Source organism: Ranitomeya imitator, chromosome 4, assembly GCF_032444005.1.
Source record: "Ranitomeya imitator isolate aRanImi1 chromosome 4, aRanImi1.pri, whole genome shotgun sequence".
In the NCBI taxonomy this organism is placed as follows: Eukaryota; Metazoa; Chordata; class Amphibia; order Anura; family Dendrobatidae; genus Ranitomeya; species Ranitomeya imitator.
In genome coordinates, this window is record NC_091285.1 from 390,270,618 (window position 1) to 390,293,253 (window position 22,636).

The window sequence follows — 22,636 nt, forward strand, 5'->3', positions numbered from 1 at the left end:
TGCATTTTACTCAAAGTGCCTTGCTGTTAATCATTGCCTAATCTAATACTCATCTCTATTCTCTTCATACAGGTATATACAACCCCTGGCAAAAATTATGTAATCACCATCCTTGGAGGATGTTCATTCAGTTGTTTAATTTTGTCTAAAAAAAAATGCAGATCACAGACATGGCAGAAAACTAAAAATACATTTCAAATGGCAACTTTCTGGCTTTAAGAAATACTAAAATAAATCAAGAACAAAAAATGTGGGCGTCAGTAATGGTTACAGTAATTTTTTTTTTAACCAAGCATAGGGTAAGAATCATATAGTCATTCAATTCTGAGGGAAAAAAATATGGAATCATGAAAAACAAACGAAAAAAGACTCCAAAACATCACTAGTATTTTGTTGCACCACCTCTGGCTTTTCTAACAGCTTGCAGTCTCTGAGGCATGGACTTAATGAGTGTCAGACAGTACTCTTCATCAATCTGGCTCCAACTTTCCCTGATTGCTGTTGTCAGATCAGCTTTGCAGGTTGGAGCCTTGTCATGGACCATTTTCTTCAACTTCCACCAAAGATTTTCAATTGGATTGAGATCCGGACTATTTGCAGGTCATGACATTGACCTTATGTGTCTTTTTTCAGGGAATGTTTCCCCAGTTTTTGCTCTATGGCAGGATGCATTATCATCTTGAAAAATGATTTCATCATCCCCAAACATCCTTTCAATTGATGGGATAACAAAAGTGTTCAAAATATCAACATAAACTTGTGCATTTATTGAAAATGTAATGACAGCCATCTCCCCAGTGCCTTTTCATGACATGCAGCCCCATATCAATGACTGTGGAAATTTGCATGTTCTCTTTAGGCAGTCATCTTTATAAATCTCATTGTATCTGTCAGGCTGCTGCAGTGCAGTACACCGCAACCTCCACCAGGGGAAGCCTGGTAGGGAAGCCAGACTGCACACACAGAGCAACTGAACAGACGCCACCTAGTGGCGAGAGGGAGGTCAGGACAGCCAAGTCAGAGCATAAGACAGCACAACAGTACAAACGGATTTAGACAGAATGGATAGTCAGAAATAGCAAGGGAGTCAGTAAACCAGGACGGGCAAATACGGTACCATAGGGACAAACTGAAACAGAGTCGAAAGCCAAGCCAGAGGATCAGAACCAGGGAGTCAAGCAGAATGACAGACAAATAAAGAGACACTGGGAAAGGGCAGGCAGGGGGAGATAACAGACACGGGACAAGTCAGGGTTCACAGTAGGACAAACCAAGGGCTTCCAGAGTCAGGTTCACACGCCAAAGACAGAGCTATAGCTGACACAGCCAGCAAAATTCATGGGAGCTAAATAGCAAACCTGAACCCAGAATGAGGCAGAGCAAAGTTAACCCTTGACATGATCCATCCAGAAAAAAGGGCAGGCACTAATAAACCCTGGAACGGATCATGACAGTTTCAGCACCAAACAAAAGTTCCAGCATCATCACCTTGCACAATGCAGATTTGTGATTCATCACTGAATATGATTTTCATCCAGTCATCCACAGTCCATGATTGTTTTTCCTTAGCCCATTGTAACCTTGTTTTTTTCTGTTTAGGTATTAATGATAGCTTTCGTTTAGCTTTTCTGTTGTAAATTCCATTTCCTTTAGGCAGTTTCTTACAGTTCGGTCACAGACGTTGACTCCAGTTTCCACCCATTCATTTCTCGTTTGTTTTGGTGTGCATTTCCTGTTTTGGAGACATATTGCTTTTAGTTTCCAGTCTTGACACTTTGATGTCTTCCTTGGTCTACCAGTATGCTTGCCTTTAACAACCTTCCCATGTTGTTTGTATTTGGTCCAGATTTTAGACACAGCTGAGTGTGAGCAACCAACATTTTTTGCAACATTGGGTGATGATTTACTCTCTTTTAAGAGTTTGGTAATCCTCTACTTTCCTTCAGTTGACATTTCTCGTGTTGGAGCCATGATTCATTTCAGTTCACTTGGTGCAACAGCTCTCCAAGGTGTGATCACTCCTTTTTAGATGCAATCTAATGATCAGATCTAACTTGATGCAGGTGTTAGTTTTGGGAATGAAAATTTAGCGGGTGATTCCATAATTTTTCCCCTCATAATTGAGTGACTCCATAGTTTTTTCCCTATGCTTGGTTAAAAAAAAGTAACCATTACTGACTACCACATTTTTTGTTCTTGATTTCTTTTAGTGTTTCTTAAAGCCAGAAAGTTGCCATTTGAAATGACTTTAGTTTCATGCAAAATTAAACAATTGAATAAACATCATCCAAGGTTAGTGATGATTACATATTTTTTGCCAGGGGTTCTATTTCATTCATCTGCTGCATTTGTCCTGAATGTATCTTGAAACCACATTTCCATCTCTGCAAGCATTTTTAATGTTATATACAGTGGGGGAAATAAGTATTTGATCCCTTGCTGATTTTGGAAGTTTGCCCATTGACAAAGACATGAACAGGTTAATTTTAACATTGGGAGATAAAGGGGCGTGTCCTGGCTGCTGCAATGTGAGGAAGCAGGAGTCTTAAGCTCTCACAGAAACCCTGACAACAAAGCGTCAAAAGTGACTTTGAGACCTTTTTTTGCCAAGATTTTGCCTTCAATCAAAAGCCTAACTTCTAAAGCTTAAAATGAGACCAAAACCAGGTCTCTAGGCAAAGCAGAAACCGAGATAGGAAGATCTGAACTTTCTGTGCTAGAAGCACCTCATGGTGACACTGCCATTGTGAGAAGTCTTTGTCTCCACTCCTGAAGGATTACAACATCTACAGGCTCTCACACACTGGAGCTGAGCAGTGACAAGCAGCTGAAGAAAGAGCCTGTTGCTGGGGATATCCCCAGACACCTCCGGCTGCCAGGAGGATTGCAGTTCGATTATTGCAGTGCAGGACCGTGGGGGCCGCTCCAGAGCCCCCCTCATAACAGCTGAGGGGCCGCTCCGGACCGCTGCAGCGGCGGGAGGGAGACCTTTTGCCACTGCGGCCATCGCTGGAGAGGACACCTCCGTGCCAGATGTGAAGCCGCAACCTGCCGCTAATTACTAGAGGACACAGCAAACTAGGATGCGCACACCGCAGCACCGCCTTCTCAGGCCAGGATTCGGAGATCTACAGCTAGTCCAGGAGCAACCATCACCGCAGCCTGAGAGGACGGCACACTGTAGCAGAACCCCTGCAAAAGTATCACAGCATTACAGTAGCAGCCGCAAGAACTGGTGCCGGGGACACAGCAGCGCCGCCTTAATAGGCAGAAGGTAAGACTGCTACAGAGATCACCCCTAGCACCGACGAGCATATTTAAAGCTGGGAGCACGCAGCTATGGAACACTGATAACTTTATTAGCGGAAGCCGCGCTGTGGTATAAATCTGTGTACTGTTTGCCGGAAAATACTGCAATAAGGTGCGGGTAGCAAAGCTGTGGAATATAAATAATTATCTCTGCTGGCAAGGAGCAGCGCGCTGTTAAAAAATTGTGCACTGTGATCCGGAAGGTACTGCAATAGTGAGCCGGCAGTAAAGCTGTGGAATAAACAACTGCTTTCATATAAAGTAAGGGGTATAAATCCTGAGAGGCTAAGACTATATAACAGAGGGGACTTTGGAGCTGTGTACCACCAAAATAACATCAATTAGTGTGCATATAGGCACAAACAAGTTAGAGTGATTATCACATACTGTGGCAGAGCTGGGCAGTGGCAGCAGAGCGGGGAGGTGCACTTAGCCTTGAATAGTGGTAACCTGAGTACAGAAACCTAACATATGTGAAGATACTATTATCACTGTACAAAATAAATCTGGGGAGATCCCACAAAAAGTAACCTATAAAGGGATTGTGGTCACATTATAATCGTAATACTTATTAAATGGAGCAAAGAACCGGAATAAAAAAAACACGCTTCCAGATCATATGTGGACATACCTAATTTGCTGAGCCCAGACAAGTCTAGATCCCCACAAAAAAGGGGACGATTATAAATCAAATAAAGCAACAGGGTTGCAATCAAGTAACATAAAAATGGCTTTGCAAAAAAGTGTGCCCGCAACACGGTCCAACAGCACAAAAACAAAACACAGAAGTGAAAGTTAAAGGTGCCCCTTCTCCACCTGTTGTTATCCCAGCTGGGGTACAGGCGATGGATACTTCCTTGTCAGCAAAAAGATCCGCTTCTGAGAAGCCATTAGTACCTATAGGTAACACTAAAAGGGATCGTCCGGACCCGGACATAGGGGCAGTTAAACCAAATATTCAAGAAGAATTTTTTCAAACCATCATATCATTAATAGATGACAAACTAAATGGCGGATTTGCTAAACACAATTCAATATTTGAAGAAGTATGTGGAGGTTTTGCAAAAAAACTGGAACCGCAAGACTCTAGAATATTCGAATTAGAACAGAAAACGGAGTCCCTAACTACCCAAAACATGACACTAAAAAAGGAAATAAATGACATGAGGCTTAAAATAGCGGACATTGAAGATAGGAGTCACAGGAATAATCTAAAAATAAGGGGTATACCGGAGGAAGTAAAACAGTCAGACCTTCCGGACTTTGTAAAAACAGTGTTCAAAAAAGCTTTGCCCGATATCTCAAATCTGGAACTTTGCATTGACAGAGCCCATAGATTGCCTAAACCAAAAGGAATATCAGAGGAGAAGCCTAGGGACACTATTCTCCGCTTACATTTTTACGGGACTAAAGAAAAAATACAGAATTTTGTCAAAGATAAGGGATCCCTACCGGAACCTTATGATTAGTGTTGAGCGATACCGTCCGATACTTGAAAGTATCGGTATCGGATAGTATCGGCCGATACCCGAAAAATATCGGATATCGCCGATACCGATATCCGATACCAATACAAGTCAATGGGACATCAAGTATCGGAATGTATCCTCATGGATCCCAGGGTCTGAAGGAGAGGAAACTCTCCTTCAGGCCCTGGGATCCATATTAAAGTGTAAAATAAAGAATTAAAATAAAAAATATTGTTATATTCACCTCTCCGGCGGCCCCTGGACATCAGCGGGAGGATCCGGCGTCCGGCACGGCTTCTTTCTTCAAAATGCGCGCCTTCAGGACCTGTGGAATGACGTCCCGGCTTCTGATTGGTCGCGTGCCGCCCATGTGACCGCCACGCGACCAATCAGAAGCCGCGACGTCATTCCTCAGGTCCTAGAAGGCGCTCATTCTAGGACTTTAGCTGAGGAATGACGTCGCGGCTTCTGATTGGTCGCGTGGCGGTCACATGGGCGGCACGCGACCAATCAGAAGCCGGGACGTCATTCCACAGGTCCTGAAGGCGCGCATTTTGAAGAAAGAAGCCGTGCCGGACGCCGGATCCTCCCGCTGATGTCCAGGGGCCGCCGGAGAGGTGAATATAACAATATTTTTTATTTTAATTCTTTATTTTACACTTCCGATACCGATACCCGATATCACAAAAATATCGGATCTCGGTATCGGAATTCCGATACCGCAAGTATCGGCCGATACCCGATACTTGCGGTATCGGAATGCTCAACACTACTTATGATAGGTTGAAAATCTTCACAGACCTTTCTAAACATACATTGGATATGCGCAGGTCCTTTAAACCTCTGACTGATGTTCTCAAGGAGGAACATATCCAATACAAGTGGGGTTTCCCTACACAGCTTATGTTCCATTATAAGGACAAATTCAAGATCATTAACTCAGTAGAGGAGGGTCTGAACCTCTTTAGATCTCAAAATTGACAGAACTGGGTAGTTTTTCTAACCTTTTCTCTCCTTTATAATAGGCTTTAGTTAAAAGATGGTCTCTAATTAAGGGGGTATTGTGGGAGTTTTATTATACACAAACTTTTCCCCCATTGGATCAAAGGTCCCTTTAGGGACGAAGATCGGTCGATTGAACTGGATTATTTGAAGTTAAACAACACAACTGTTTTTTCTTTTCGTTTTTTTCTCTTTTATTTTCTATATTTCTAGTTCAATCTTGATATTCTTTAGGTATTAAATTTGTTTAAAGTTTTTTTCTTGCAGCATCGTCAACAGTCCACAACATGCAACTGAAATTCATGTCCTACAACGTCAGGGGACTCAACAGTCCGTGGAAGAGGTGTGCCGTCTGGAGGGAGATTAAACAACTGCAGGCAGAAATTGTATGCCTGCAGGAAACAAAGCTCCGAGAAGGTAATCACCCCACATTCTCAAATAAAAACTTCTCACACTGCTTTTCTTCATTGACCAAAGGAAGGAAGGCAGGAGTGATTACATTGGTTAAAAACACTGTTCCATTCCAACTTATAGAAGAGGTTAAAGACACAAATGGCAGATTTCATATTTTAATTTGTCAAATTAACGCGGTAATTTGTACCATCGCAAATATATATGCCCCTAATACAAAACAACTAAGCTTCCTAAATAAGGTTATGAGGAAAATCCATAAATGTAAACAAGGAGAATTATACATTATGGGAGATTTTAATATGGTCCCCGATGGGAAACTTGACTCTACTTCTGCCTCACGTAGTTCCTCTATTAATCTCGACAAATGGAATACCAGTAACGAGTTATTTGACACTTTCAGATGTTTAAACTCTACCTCGAGGGAGTTTTCCTTCTTCTCACTGGTACATAAAACGGAGTCCAGGATTGACCTGTTTCTAACAGAAATATATACTATAACTAAAATAAAAAAGCCACTATTCTGGACAGGTCAATATCTGATCACTCACCCATAGTAACTGAAGTCATGATTGGACCATATCTTAAAAATTCTGCTTTGTGGAAATGCAATAGTTACCTGCTGAACGTTCCAGAATACAGAGAGGAAATTAAAACCTCATTGCAAAATTATTTCAAAGAAAACATAAATGGTGAAACACACCCATTTGTGATATGGAACGCCCACAAAGCAGTAATTAGGGGAAAATTAATTCAGATCTCAGCTAGACATAACGCAAAACAAAGAGAAAAAATTATGAATATTCAGAAAAAAATCAGAGAAAAAGAAAATAATCTTAATAACCCAAATAATGACGCACAAAGCATTTACAAAGACATACTCGCACTGAGACAACAATTAAATAAAGCTATTATGGAGGACTATGAAAAAATAATTAAGGCATCAAAATTTAAGAACTATTCCGAGACTAATAAACCGACGAAATACATGCTAGCCAAACTTAAAAGAGACAGGATAAATAAAAGAGTAAATAAAATAAAAAATAGTTCGGGGGATATGATCCACCATCCAACATACATAGCAGAAGAATTTGCAACATTCTACCACAAATTATATAACTTAAAGGATGATCCTTTAACCCCCATTTCAGATCCAAAAGAAATTAGGTCATTTCTTAGTAAATTACACCTTCCAACAGTGGAATCATCAGATCTAGATAATTTAACAAAGGCCATCACAGTATCTGAAGTCAGAGATACAATAAAATCCCTTAAACTCCAAAAATCACCAGGACCAGATGGGTTGGTTAATGAATATTACAGGATCTTCTCAGATCTATTTGCCCCTCACATGATTAATATTTTCAACACTGCATCAAGCTTAGGTGTTTTTCCCAAAGAAATGCTGGAGGAAACTTTGATAATGATCCCAAAACCACAGAGCAACATCGACAAAATAAAAAACTATAGGCCTATTTCGCTTATAAACACAGACGTTAAAGTTTATTCGAAAATCTTAGCTAATAGGTTAAAAGAAATCTTACCAAAAGTGATAAAACATGACCAATCTGGGTTTATCGAGGGGAGACAAACCTCCGATGCCACCAGGAGATTACTCAACATTCTCAGCAAAATTAACGCCAATGGTACTTCATCTGTCCTGTTGACACTTGATGCCGAAAAGGCGTTTGATCGAATAAATTGGCAGTATCTTAAAATGGTGATGGAGAAATTCGGTTTTGATGATAAATGGCTCACATCGGTATTTGCGCTTTACTCGATACCCAGTGCAAAAATATACATTAACAACAACTTATCAAAATCCTTCCCAATAAGTAATGGGACTAGACAGGGTTGCCCACTGTCCCCCCTGTTGTTTGCCCTGGCAATTGAACCCTTAGCAGAAATGATTCGTATTAACAAGAATGTTCTAGGAGTGGACATCGGTAACAACCAATATAAAATATCCCTGTTTGCAGACGATATGTTACTAACTCTAACAGACCCCCACAATTCCATTAAAAACCTCCTGGAAATACTTGAGGAATTTTCTAAAATTTCTCTATTTAAGATAAACAATAGTAAATCAAATATACTCCAACTCAACTTACAAGAAGAAACCATTAATTCAATAAAACAAATGGTAGATTTCATATTTAGGAATTACTTTTTCAAAAAGGGTTAGCGAATTGGCCAAGACTAATGGGGAGAACATTCTTTCAGTAATTAATAAAGATTTTCAATCATGGGGTAAAGTGGGGTTATCGTTGATGGGTAGGGTTCTAGCGGTCAAATCAATGATACTTCCAAAAATTCTGTACATCTTTAGAACATTACCTTTGAAGTTTTCTTCAGAATTTTTCAAAAACTGTCAAAAAAAAATACTGTCTTTTGTCTGGAGTGGGAAAAAAGCCAGAATATCTAGGGACATCCTTTACAAAAGTAAAAGAAATGGTGGATTAGGTCTCCCGAACTTACAAGCATACCACAAAATTAATATAATAAAACATAGCCATGGATGGTTCAATAAAAAAGATAACCTGGTGTGGCTCGATATGGAGTTGTCTTTAAATAAATCTGATTCTTTGGGAAACCTTCTCATTAAACATACCCTAAATTTAGACAAATATAAACGTAGTCATCCGATTATCTCAGCCATTCTTCAAGCATGGGATAAATTAGCTAAAATCCTGGGGGAAAAAAATAAAACAACAATTGGGGATATTCTACCAATTTCATTAATAACCTCTCTATTCGGACAAAAATTTCCAACATTATGGGAACAAAAGGGAGTAAAAAAAATTGGAGACTTGTTGGCAAACAATAAACTACTAAATTTCTCAGAAATCAAACAAAAATTTAATATCCCTTCATCAGAATTTAATCAGTACCTCATTGTTAAAGAATGCCTTCAGATCTTCATTTCTAAGGCTTCTCCTAAATTCGAACCAATATATTTATTGCTTAGAAATCTTGATCATAAAGTTTTCTGGAGCACTAAGTTCCTATATACCGTATTTTCCGCTTTGTAAGACGCACTTTATTTCCCCCAAATTTGGGGGGGAAATGTGGGTGCGTCTAACAAAGTGGATATACCGCTTACCATTACAGGCTGGGAGGAGGGGGTGTCCGCCGCCGCTACCGCCTGCCGCCGCTGTCATCCGCCGCCACTGCCGGGGTTGTCCGCTGCTGCCCCGGGTGATGCTGAAGGCTCCGGTGCTGCGGGGGGCTCTGGCGACATTTTGTGAAAGACCAGAGCCCCCCGGCAGTTCTTCCATGCGTTCCAGTATGACTAATTCCGGGAAAATGGCCGCCGGAATCTCGGGAGATGAGATTTCAGCGCTGAGATCTCATCTCTCGAGATTCCGGCGGCCATTTTCCCGGAGTTAGTTCCAGTATGACTGACTCCGGGAAAATGGCCGCCGGAATCTCGGGAGATGAGATTTCAGCGCTGAGATCTCATCTCTCGAGATTCCGGCGGCCATTTTCCCGGAATTAGTCATACTGGAACGCATGGAAGAACTGCCGGGGGGCTCTGGTCTTTCACAAAATGTCGCCAGAGCCCCCCGCAGCACCGGAGACAGCCCTACAGCACAGGAGCCCCCTGCAGACCCCTCATCCCAGCCTGCAGAAAAGGAGCCCCCTGCAGACCCCTCATCCCAGGCTGCAGCACAGGAGCCCCCCTGCAGCACAGGAGCCCCCTGCAGACCCCCTCATCCCAGCCTGCAGCAATGCTCCACTCCTGCCTCCGGCAACGAGCCTGGGACCCTGATCCACCACAACCACAACCCCTGGTAAGTAATAAGACGCATGGATTATAAGACGCCCCACCAATTTATTAAAAAATAGTTTTTTCCTATTTTTCTCCTCAAAATTTGGGGTGCGTCTTATAATCCGGAGCGTCTTACAAAGCGAAAAATACGGTAATATTTTCAATAAAGACTATACATTTAAAAAGAACAAATACATGAAAAAATGGGGGAAAACACTAGGCCTACAAATAGATGACGAGCAGTGGGAAGAAGCATTAAAAAACACTTATGCCTCTAATATCTCGCTTCCACTCCACGAGACATATTACAAATTAGTTACAAGGTGGTATCTTACACCAGATAGAATTACTCATTTCGGCGGAAGCTCTTCACCGTTGTGTTGGAGGGGATGTGGAAACAAGGGGGACTTACTTCACATATTTTGGTCATGTCCAAAATTAACAAACCTGTGGAAGCAGGTCTCCAAATACATTAGTAGTCTGCTCAATGAGGACTTTGTCCTGACTCCCCAGACGGCTCTTCTGTCAGTGGACATCGAAAAATTACATTACTCAATGAGGTTTGCAATAATCCATATCTTGTTGATAGTTAAAAACAAAATTGCAGCGATGTGGAAGAGCTCTGAGGCTCTGAGTTTCCCTGACGTTGTGGACAATCTTAATCTTCACAATTCCTTAGATCTTAAATTCGCTATAGCGAATGGATGTTTACAAAAATATGAAAAAAAATGGAATAAATGGAACTTCAGATTGTGGTGTATTATTTATTAGGGCAATTTGTTTCTGGCCTAACTAGGTCAGTGGCCCAAAAAGCAAGGTTATTGCTTATCTGTTAGTTTTGTTCTTTCTTGTTTTGTTATTATGTTTCCCCTGCCCCTTCCTCTTCCCCTCCTGTTCCCCTTTTCCCCTTCCCCCCTTCTCCCAACCACTTCCTTTTCTTTAATGTAGATGCATACTAATATTTCACAAATGCATTATATTGGTTTGGTTTAAAAAAAAATTGTTTATAAAAAAAAATTATTTGAAAAACATTGGGAGATAAAATATCAAAACTAAAATCCAGAAAATCACATTGTAGAAATTATATAAATTTATTTTCATTTTGCAGTAATAAGTAAGTATTTGATCCTTCTGGCAAGCAAGACTTAATACTTGGTGGCAAAATCATTGTTGGCAAGCACAGCAGTCATACGTTTTTTGTAGTTGATGATGAGGATTGCGCACATATCAGGAGGAATTTTGGTCCACTCCTCTTTGCAGATCATCTCTAAATCATTTAGATTTAGAGGCAGTCTCATGGCAACTCGGAGCTTCAACTCCCTCCATAAGTTTTCTATGGGTTTAAGGTATGGAGATGAGCTAGGCCACTCCATGACCTTAATTAGTGTTGAGCGATACCGTCCGATACTTGAAAGTATCGGTATCGGATAGTATCGGCCGATACCCGAAAAATATCGGATATCGCCGATACCGATATCCGATACCAATACAAGTCAATGGGACATCAAGTATCGGAAGGTATTCTCATGGTTCCCAGGGTCTGAAGGAGAGGAAACTCTCCTTCAGGCCCTGGGATCCATAGGGATGTGTAAAATAAAGAATTAAAATAAAAAATATTGATATATTTACCTCTCCGGCGGCCCCTGAACTCAGCGCGGGTAACCGGCAGGCTTCTTTGTTCAAAATCAGCGCTTTTAGGACCTGAGAATCACGTCCCGGCTTCTGATTGGTCGCGGGCCGCCCATGTGACCGCCACGCGACCAATCACAAGCCGCGACGTCACCGCAAGCTATTAACGCGCTCATTTTTAAAAATGAGCGCGTTAATGGCTTTCAAAGACGTAGCGGGTTGTGATTGGTCGCGGCCACGCGACCAATCACAAGCCGCTACGTCTTTGAAAGCCATTAACGCGCTCATTTTTAAAAATGAGCGCGTTAATAGCTTGCGGTGACGTCGCGGCTTGTGATTGGTCGCGTGGCCGCGACCAATCACAAGCCGCTACGTCTTTGAAAGTCATTAACGTGCTCATTTTTCAAAAATGAGCGCGCTAATAGCTTGCGGTGACGTCGCGGCTTGTGATTGGTCGCGTGGCTGTCACATGGGCGGCCCGCGACCAATCAGAAGCCGGGACGTGATTCTCAGGTCCTAAAAGCGCTGATTTTGAACAAAGAAGCCTGCCGGTTACCCGCGGACTCACCAGGGGCCGCCGGAGAGGTAAATATATCAATATTTTTTATTTTAATTCTTTATTTTACACATCTCTATGTATCCGATACCGATACCACAAAAGTATCGGATCTCGGTATCGGAATTCCGATACCGCAAGTATCGGCCGATACCCGATACTTGCGGTATCGGAATGCTCAACACTAACCTTAATGTGTTTCTTTTTGAGCCACTTCTTTGTTGCCTTGGCTGTATGTTTTGGATCATTGTCTTGCTGGAAGACCTAGCCACAATCCATTTTTAATGTCCTGGCAGGGTAAAGGAGGTTGTCACTCTGGATTTTACGGTACATGCCTCCATCCATTTTCCCATTGATACGGTGAAGTAGTCCTGTGCCCTTAGCAGAGAAACACCCCCACAACATAATGTTTCCACCTCCATTCTTGACAGTGGGGATGGTGTTATTTGGGTCAAAGGCAACATTTCCATTCCTCCAAACATGGAGAGTTGAGTTAATACAAAAGACTTCAATTTTTGGCTCATCTGACCACAGCAACTTCTCCCAATCATTTACAGAATCATCCAGGTGTTCATTGGAAAACTTCAGATGGGCCTGCACATGTGCCTTCTTGAGCAGGGTGACCTTGTGGTCACTGCAGGATTTTAAACCTTTACGGCATAATGTGTTACCAATGATTTTCCTACTGACTGTGGTCCCAGCTGCCTTGAGATCATTAACAATTTCCTCCCATGTAGTTATAGGCTGGTCTCTCATCTTTCTCAAGATCAAGGATAACCCACGAGGTGAGATTTTGCATGGTGCCCAAGATCAATGTCGATTGCCAGTCATTTTGTATTTCTTCCATTTTCTTACTATTGCACCAACAGTTGTCTTCTTCTCACCGAGTGTCTTACGTATTTTTTAATAAAAAAGCTCTTCTCTCAATGTTAAAATTAACCTACCCTTAAAATTATAGACTGTTCATATCTTTGTCAGTGTGCAACTTACAAAATCAGCAAGGAATCAAATACTTATTTCTCCCACTGTAGTTAATTCTTGGGAACTCAGACTTGCAGCATGGGTGCTCTGAGGCACCAGGCCATCAACCCTGCCTGTGCATTGTTGCTGCATGGTGGTTACCGCATGGCTCCGCTCTGTTAGCGCCATAGGGACCCACTAAGAGGTTTGTTGTGATGTGGCCGTGTGCTTCATACAGTCTGGTCTGCTTGTATGCAAAACAGCATAGGGGGTGGCAGGACTTATTGTCTCCCTTTTTGAGCACGTAGGCACTTTATCTCTTCATACAAGCAGGTCCCCTGATGATTTAGCTTGGAGTAAACGCGTTGGGACTAACTACAGGGAGAGTGCAGGGCATTTTTATACAGGGGTAGATGTGGACTGCCCTTGTAAGGGCAGGAGCTTTGGGGATAGCTTATTGGTGGCCCCATAGGGATTGACAGGGTATTGTCATCTCCATCTACCAATCTCCAGATTATTCCCTGACCAGAGAGTTTCCGGTGCTCCTGTTCCCATACCTTGGAATTGGTGAGATCGTTCCTTTTCCATTTTCTAACAATTATTAGTGACACCGCTTATACCAGGTGCCACAACTGCTAGATATTAATAATTGTTTCTACATGCAACCAACTGTATGGAAATTTGTGCTGCTGGTTATATGAATATGTCCTTTGCAGTTATTTTTTAAATCATACTTTGGTCTGTATTTTTTACGCAAGTGCCACTGCAGGCGGAATGTTGGAATCCTAACGGGGGGTCTTCAAGTTTCCATGGTTGAGACCTTACCCCATTTTTAATTTCACTTTGGGTGACTTCTTTTGACTTTTTTTCATTAATAAGTATTAAAAGTTATGTTTTATTTCCACTCGTACTATCATAATAGACACAATATTATCTTCTGTTTTCATTGGTGGCTCCCTAAAATTAGCCCCAGACACCGGTATCCTCTGAACCCATTGCTGACATATTCAGAAAGAAAGGAGGAGATATATCATGCTAATATACAATATAATATACAAAAAAGGTTGCACTCTATCGTGCAAAAGCATGTCTAATCTGAAATATATGAAATATGAATAGCAAAATGGCTTTTGAACATTAGGAAAATATTTAAGAGACGCTTTGCATAGAATTTGATGTAATCAAATAGTGTGAGCCCATCAACCGTCGTCAAGGTGGTCTCATAAAACTGATGGGTCCCTGACCCCCCTGTCCAAATGTGAACACTTACCGAAGGCCAATGTCTGTATGCCTGGGTGAATGTGGACACCTCTGTCAGCAAAAGCTTACATATGAGTTGGCCGGGACCAAGTGTGATGAGATGCAATTAAAAACCACATGGTGATGGGAGGAGTGCGCAGTCAGTAAGCTAACATAGAAATGACAAAAAAAGACTCGCACATCCAAACTAGTGTGAATAGGTGCATACCAGGAGCAGCTACCTCCATACATAAATATACAAAAAAGGTTGCACTCTATCGTGCAAAAGCATGTCTAATCTGAAATATATGAAATATGAATAGAAAAATGGCTTTTGAACATTAGGAAAATATTTACGAGACGCTTTGCACAGAATTTGATATAATCAAATAGTGTGAGCCCATCAACCGTCGTCAAGGTGGTCTCATAAAACTGATGGGTCCCTGACCCCCCTGTCCAAATGTGAACACTTACCAAAGGCCAATGTCTGTATGCCTGGGTGAATGTGGACACCTCTGTCAGCAAAAGCCTACATATGAGTTGGCCAGGACCAAGTGTGATGAGATGCAATTAAAAACCACATGGTGATGGGAGGAGTGCTTAGTCAGTCAGCTACCATAGAAATGACAACAAAAAAAAAAGACTCGCACATCCAAACTAGTGTGAATAGGTGCATACCAGGAGCAGCTACCTCCATACATAAATATACAAAAAAGGTTGCACTCTATCGTGCAAAAGCATGTCTAATCTGAAATATATGAAATATGAATAGCAAAATGGCTTTTGAACATTAGGAAAATATTTAAGAGACGCTTTGCACAGAATTTGATATAATCAAATAGTGTGAGCCCATCAACCGTCGTCAAGGTGGTCTCATAAAACTGATGGGTCCCTGACCCCCCTGTCCAAATGTGAACACTTACCGAAGGCCAATGTCTGTATGCCTGGGTGAATGTGGACACCTCTGTCAGCAAAAGCCTACATATGAGTTGGCCGGGACCAAGTGTGATGAGATGCAATTAAAAACCACATGGTGTTAGGAGTCGAGTTTCCTCTGCTGCACAGGGGGAATCTCAATCCGTGTCTGCTGCGGTCTCCCATGCGGTATCGGCCGCAGTGGGCTCTGCTCAGCAGAGACGTCGCTCCCAGCGCCTCGCTGGGGCTGATTCGGTGCATAGGGTCACTACTGCCTTTTCTGGCTTTCCTATGGTACCCTGCACTGATCTGCGGTGAGCGAGCCTCTCTGGGACTAAGTCCTTGTTTACTCACACTGAGCATGCCCAGGGCAGGGTCTCCCATTGGAGGTCGAGGGCCACATGTTCGGTCACATGCTCAGGTGCTGCAGTACATTCCATTGGTCCTTCTGGAAGGTCCTGAAAGGGCAAAACATGCTCAGGTACTGCAGCACTTTCCATTGGTCCTTCTGGAAGGTCCTGAAAGGGCAAAAACTTCAGTAGCAGCTTCCTGTGCTGCAACTATATTAACTGCGCATGACCGCACGGCCATGCGCTAGTATTGTCTTATGTTATGTGCTTTGCGCCAGTGTGGTCACATGTATGTGTGTTCACGGACCCGGATGAAATAAGCCCCTAGAATGCTGGCTCCTCCGGCGAGGAGATTGAGTCTGAGTGTATTCAGGGACCCGGCTGAAATAAGCCCCTAGAATGCTGGCTCCTCCGGCGAGGAGTTTTGTGTGTTTGTGTGACCACTGACTGCTCTCTGTTTGGGCAGTTAGCCTGTGCCTCTGTGGAGTCTAACAGGGCACAGTGCTTTACTTTCACGGCTACTCAGTGAATTAACTGAGTTAGTCTATACCGCCATATAGCTCCGCCGTTTGCTAGCAGCAGGTACTCCTGCACGGTGGACCCCAGGCTGCGAACGCACCAATATCAATAAACATCTCTATTTACTCGGTGCGTTCCGCTAGCCCTAACACATGGTGATGGGAGGAGTGCTTAGTCAGTCAGCTACCATAGAAATGACAAAAAAAAAACAGACTCGCACATCCAAACTAGTGTGAATAGGTGCATACCAGGAGCAGCTACCTCCATACATAAATATACAAAAAAGGTTGCACTCTATCGTGCAAAAGCATGTCTAATCTGAAATATATGAAATATGAATAGCAAAATGGCTTTTGAACATTAGGAAAATATTTAAGAGACCCTTTGCACAGAATTTGATATAATCAAATAGTGTGAGCCCATCAACCGTCGTCAAGGTGGTCTCATAAAACTGATGGGTCCCTGACCCCCCTGTCCAAATGTGAACACTTACCAAAGGCCAATGTCTGTATGCCTAGGTGACTGTGGACACCTCTGTCAGCAAAAGCCTACATATGAGTTGGCCGGGACCAAGTGTGATGAGATGCAATTAAAAACCACATGGTGATGGGAGGAGTGCGCAGTCAGTAAGCTAACATAGAAATGACAAAAAAAGACTCGCACATCCAAACTAGTGTGAATAGGTGCATACCAGGAGCAGCTACCTCCATACATAAATATACAAAAAAGGTTGCACTCTATCGTGCAAAAGCATGTCTAATCTGAAATATATGAAATATGAATAGCAAAATGGCTTTTGAACATTAGGAAAATATTTAAGAGACGCTTTGCACAGAATTTGATATAATCAAATAGTGTGAGCCCATCAACCGTCGTCAAGGTGGTCTCATAAAACTGATGGGTCCCTGACCCCCCTGTCCAAATGTGAACACTTACCGAAGGCCAATGTCTGTATGCCTGGGTGAATGTGGACACCTCTGTCAGCAAAAGCCTACATATGAGTTGGCCGGGACCAAGTGTGATGAGATGCAATTAAAAACCACATGGTGTTAGGAGTCGAGTTTCCTCTGCTTATCGCAGCTTTTGAGCGTAGTGAGGCTCAAGGAGGGGGGGCCCTAGGAGGGGGGGTAATGTTAGGAGTCGAGTTTCCTCTGCTGCACAGGGGGAATCTCAATCCGTGTCTGCTGCGGTCTCCCATTCGGTATCGGCCGCAGTGGGCTCTGCTCAGCAGAGACGTCGCTCCCAGCGCCTCGCTGGGGCTGATTCGGTGCATAGGGTCACTACTGCCTTTTCTGGCTTTCCTATGGTACCCTGCACTGATCTGCGGTGAGCGAGCCTCTCTGAGACTAAGTCCTTGTTTACTCACACTGAGCATGCCCAGGGCAGGGTCTCCCATTGGAGGTCGAGGGCCACATGTTCGGTCACATGCTCAGGTGCTGCAGTACATTCCATTGGTCCTTCTGGAAGGTCCTGAAAGGGCAAAACATGCTCAGGTACTGCAGCACTTTCCATTGGTCCTTCTGGAAGGTCCTGAAAGGGCAAAAACTTCAGTAGCAGCTTCCTGTGCTGCAACTATATTAACTGCGCATGACCGCACGGCCATGCGCTAGTATTGTCTTATGTTATGTGCTTTGCGCCAGTGTGGTCACATGTATGTGTGTTCAGGGACCCGGCTGAAATAAGCCCCTAGAATGCTGGCTCCTCAGGCGAGGAGATTGAGTCTGAGTGTATTCTGGGACCCGGCTGAAATAAGCCCCTAGAATGCTGGCTCCTCCGGCGAGGAGTTTTGTGTGTTTATGTGGCCACTGACTGCTCTCTGTTTGGGCAGTTAACCTGTGCCTCTGTGGAGTCTAACAGGGCACAGTGCTTTCCTTTCACAGCTACTCAGTGAATTAACTGAGTTAGTCTATACCGCCATATAGCTCCGCTGTTTGCTAGCAGCAGGTACTCCTGCACGGTGGACCCCGGGCTGCGAACGCACCAATATCAATAAACATCTCTATTTACTCGGTGCGTTCCGCTAGCCCTAACAGAGTACTAGCGCCAGGGTCTGGCAAGTAAATGGCGGACATTCAGCAATCTTTGCGGTATATCCAGCAGCTGGAGGGTAGGTTGGCGGCTCTCGAGAGCTCAACCTCAGCTGTGGATGTTACCGCAGTTGCTGTACAGGCTGCTAGCGTGGCTGCAGCAACCTTGTCCACTGCCACCCCTGTTCCGATGTTATCTCGCCTCCCACTGCCAGAAAAATTTTCTGGAAATAGCAAAACTTGTAGGGGATTCGTGAGTCAGTGCTCTATTCACCTCGAGCTCCTGGCTGCACGTTTTCCAACAGAGCGGGCTAAGGTGGGATTTATTGTGTCTCTTTTGTCGGACAGGGCGTTGGAGTGGGCTACGCCGCTGTGGGAGCGTGGTGATCATGTGGTGCAGAGTGCTCCGTTGTTCCTGAGCACTCTGAAAAAGGTCTTTTTAGGACCTCAAGTCACCCATGACACAGCGCTCCAACTACTGGCATTAACTCAGGGTGACTCCTTGGTCAGCCAATTTTCCGTCCGCTTCCGTACTTTAGCTTCCGAGCTGGAGTGGTCGGATAAAGCCCTTATCCCCATATTTTGGAGGGGCCTGGCTGACCACATTAATTACGCTCTGGCCACTAGGGAGATTCCTGCCACACTGGAGGAGTTAATAACTGTCTCTACTCGTATCGACCTCCGTTTTAACGAGCGGAGGTTGAAGCGAGCCCAGTGTAGGCAGAGGTTTCGGCTGGCTCCCACCTTCGCCAAACCTTTGGAATCTCCAGTCCAGGCATCCGAGTCACATGAGGCCTTAGAGGTAACACGAGCGGGATCCAAGTCTCAGTCTGCCCGTGCACATAAGGTCCGTCATGTTTGCCAGCAGTCAGGACACCTTGCCTCCAAGGGTCCTCAGCGGTCGGGGAAACGTCAGCGTCTAGTGGCAGTTGGAGGAGGTACACTAGACACGGCGATGTTTGCCTCAAAGTTGTCCTTCAAGGGAACAATTACCATAGGCCCATCCACTCTTATGGTCGAGCTATGCGTGGATTCTGGGGCAGAGGGTAACTTTATGTCTTCCGCTTTTGCCCAGCGTCACGCAATACCCTTGGTGATGCTCGCCAAGCCGGTAACCGTTCGAGTGGTAAATGGGTCAACACTACCTTTACAGATTACCCACCAAACCATTCCTTTCACGCTATCTGTGTCTCCATCACATCAGGAGATAATCTCCCTATTAGTCATTACTGAGGGAATTGATGAGGTCCTGTTGGGGATACCATGGCTTCGCTACCATTCTCCTCATATTGAGTGGTCCTCTGGGAGAATTTTGGGATGGAGTAAATCTTGCGAGGGTAGATGTCTGAGGGAGTGCGTTCTGGTTGCTACTACACAGGTACCCGCAGATCTTTCCTCTCTCCCCAAGCACTATTGGCCCTATGCAGACGTGTTCTCCAAAAGAGCTGCGGAGACCCTTCCGCCTCACCGCCCCTATGACTGTCCTATTGACCTCTTGCCTGGTGCTGAGCCTCCCCAGGGTCGAGTCTATCCGTTATCTCTCCCGGAGACGGAGGCAATGTCCCAGTACATCCAGGAGAATCTGGCAAGAGGATTCATTACGAAGTCAGTGTCACCGGCAGGGTTCTTCTTCGTACAGAAGAAGACTGGAGACTTACGTCCATGCATAGACTACAGGGGTCTTAACGCCATCACCGTTAAGAACAAGTACCCACTACCCCTGATATCTGAGCTGTTTGATAGGCTACGGGGAGCGAGGGTATTTACAAAGTTAGATCTGCGGGGTGCTTACAACCTGATTCGCATCCGTGAGGGGGATGAATGGAAGACGGCTTTTAACACCAGGGATGGGCACTATGAATATCTGGTGATGCCCTTCGGGCTCTGTAATGCCCTAGCCATTTTCCAAGACTTTGTGAACGACATCTTCCGGGATATGCTCACCACCTCGGTCGTAGTCTATCTAGATGATATTCTCATCTTCTCTCCAGATATTGACTCCCATCGGAGAGATGTTCGCAAAGTCTTCGACCTCTTACGGGCAAACTCCCTCTATGCAAAGTTGGAGAAGTGTGTGTTTGAGCAGGAGTCCTTGCCTTTCCTTGGTTATATCATCTCTGCCCAGGGTTTGGCTATGGATCCTGCCAAGCTACAGGCTGTAATGGACTGGCAGGAACCCCATTCTCTTAAAGAGGTGCAGCGCTTTATGGGGTTCATTAATTACTATCGCCAGTTCATTTCACACTTCTCAACTTTGGTAGCTCCCTTGGTTGACCTCACCAAGAAGGGAGCAAATCCCAAATTGTGGTCAGAGGAGGTCTCCAAAGCCTTTCTCTCGATCAAGTCACACTTCGCTAGCGCTCCCATCCTACATCGCCCTGATGTTGATAAGCCATTTATCTTGGAGTTGGATGCCTCATCCGTTGGTGCTGGAGCAGTCCTTTTCCAAAAGGATGCTCAAGGTCGGAAGCATCTTTGCTTCTTCTTCTCCAAGACCTTCACACCAGCGGAGAGGAATTATTCCATCGGGGACAGGGAGTTGCTGGCCATGAAGTTGGCTTTTTCGGAGTGGAGACATCTCTTGGAGAGAGCTCGCTTTCCCTTCCAAGTCTTCACTGACCACAAGAACTTGGTGTATCTGCAAACGGCCCAGCGGCTGAATTCTCACCAGGCTAGATGGTCCCTGTTCTTCTCCTGGTTCCATTTTACTCTCCATTTCCTCTCCGGGGAGAAGAACGTTCGTGCTGACGCTCTCTCCCGCTCCGTGGTGTCATCGGAGGAGGAGGAGCCTCGGCTTATTGTCCCTTCTGAGAGCCTGAGAACTGTAGCTCCGGTTTCGCTAGAGTCTGTGCCCCCGGGCAAGACTTTCGTACCAGCTAACTTGCGACCGGAGGTTCTCTCTTGGGCTCACTCCTCCAGAGTGGGTGGGCATTTTGGGACCAAGAGGACATCTGAGCTTCTGGCGAGAACATACTGGTGGCCGCATATGGCCCGAGATGTCAAGGACTATATTCAGGCGTGCGTTTCTTGCGCCCAGAATCGGTCTTCTCGGCAACGGCCTGCTGGGTTGCTTTACCCTCTACCGGTGGCAGACAGTCCCTGGGGGATGGTCGGGATGGACTTTGTGGTGGGTCTACCCAAGTCGCGTGGCTGCTCCATTATTTGGGTTGTCACCGACCATTTCTCCAAGATGGTGCATTTGGTGCAGCTTCCTCGGTTACCCTCAGCACGGGCCTTGGCGGTGTTGTTCATTAAACACGTTTTCCGTTTGCATGGTATGCCTGATAAGATTGTCAGCGATCGGGGTCCCCAGTTCGCATCTCGGTTTTGGAGAGAGCTCTGCCGTTTACTCAGCATAGAGTTAAACCTCTCCTCTGCATACCATCCCGAGACGAATGGGTTGGTGGAGAGAACCAACCAGACTCTGGTGACATATTTGCGACATTTCGTCTCTGCTAGGCGGGATGACTGGGCATCTTTGCTACCTTGGGCGGAATTTGCCCTGAACAACGCCGTAGCCGATTCCACTGGTCAAACTCCTTTTCTCCTTAATTACGGCCAGCATCCGCGTGTCCCTGTGCCCATGCCCGTGTCATCCACCGATTCTAGGGTGGCAGACTGGGCGGTGGAGGCACGTGACATCTGGGACCGCACACAGGATGCCATCCGGGCCTCCAAGGAGAGAATGAGGGTTTCGGCTGATACACACCGGCGCCCCGCTCCGGTCTTTGCTCCTGGCGACTTAGTGTGGCTCTCCACCCGTAACATCAGGCTGCGAGTTGAGTCCACTAAGTTTGCTCCTCGCTACATTGGCCCGTTTAAGGTTCTGGAACAGGTCAACCCTGTGGTCTACCATTTGGCTTTTCCTCCACGCCTTGGTATCACCGATACTTTCCACGTTTCCCTCTTAAAGCCCGTTCATTTGTCCCGGTTTTCCGAGTCATCTGCTGGGACATCGGGTTCATCCACGGATGAGTTTGAGGTGAATGCTATTGTGGGGTGCAAGGTGGTACGTGGCAAGAAATTTTATCTGGTGGACTGGAAGGGTCACGGCCCAGAGGATAGAACCTGGGAGCCTGTGGAGCACATTCGGGCTCCGCTGCTTATCGCAGCTTTTGAGCGTAGTGAGGCTCAAGGAGGGGGGGCCCTAGGAGGGGGGGTAATGTTAGGAGTCGAGTTTCCTCTGCTGCACAGGGGGAATCTCAATCCGTGTCTGCTGCGGTCTCCCATTCGGTATCGGCCGCAGTGGGCTCTGCTCAGCAGAGACGTCGCTCCCAGCGCCTCGCTGGGGCTGATTCGGTGCATAGGGTCACTACTGCCTTTTCTGGCTTTCCTATGGTACCCTGCACTGATCTGCGGTGAGCGAGCCTCTCTGAGACTAAGTCCTTGTTTACTCACACTGAGCATGCCCAGGGCAGGGTCTCCCATTGGAGGTCGAGGGCCACATGTTCGGTCACATGCTCAGGTGCTGCAGTACA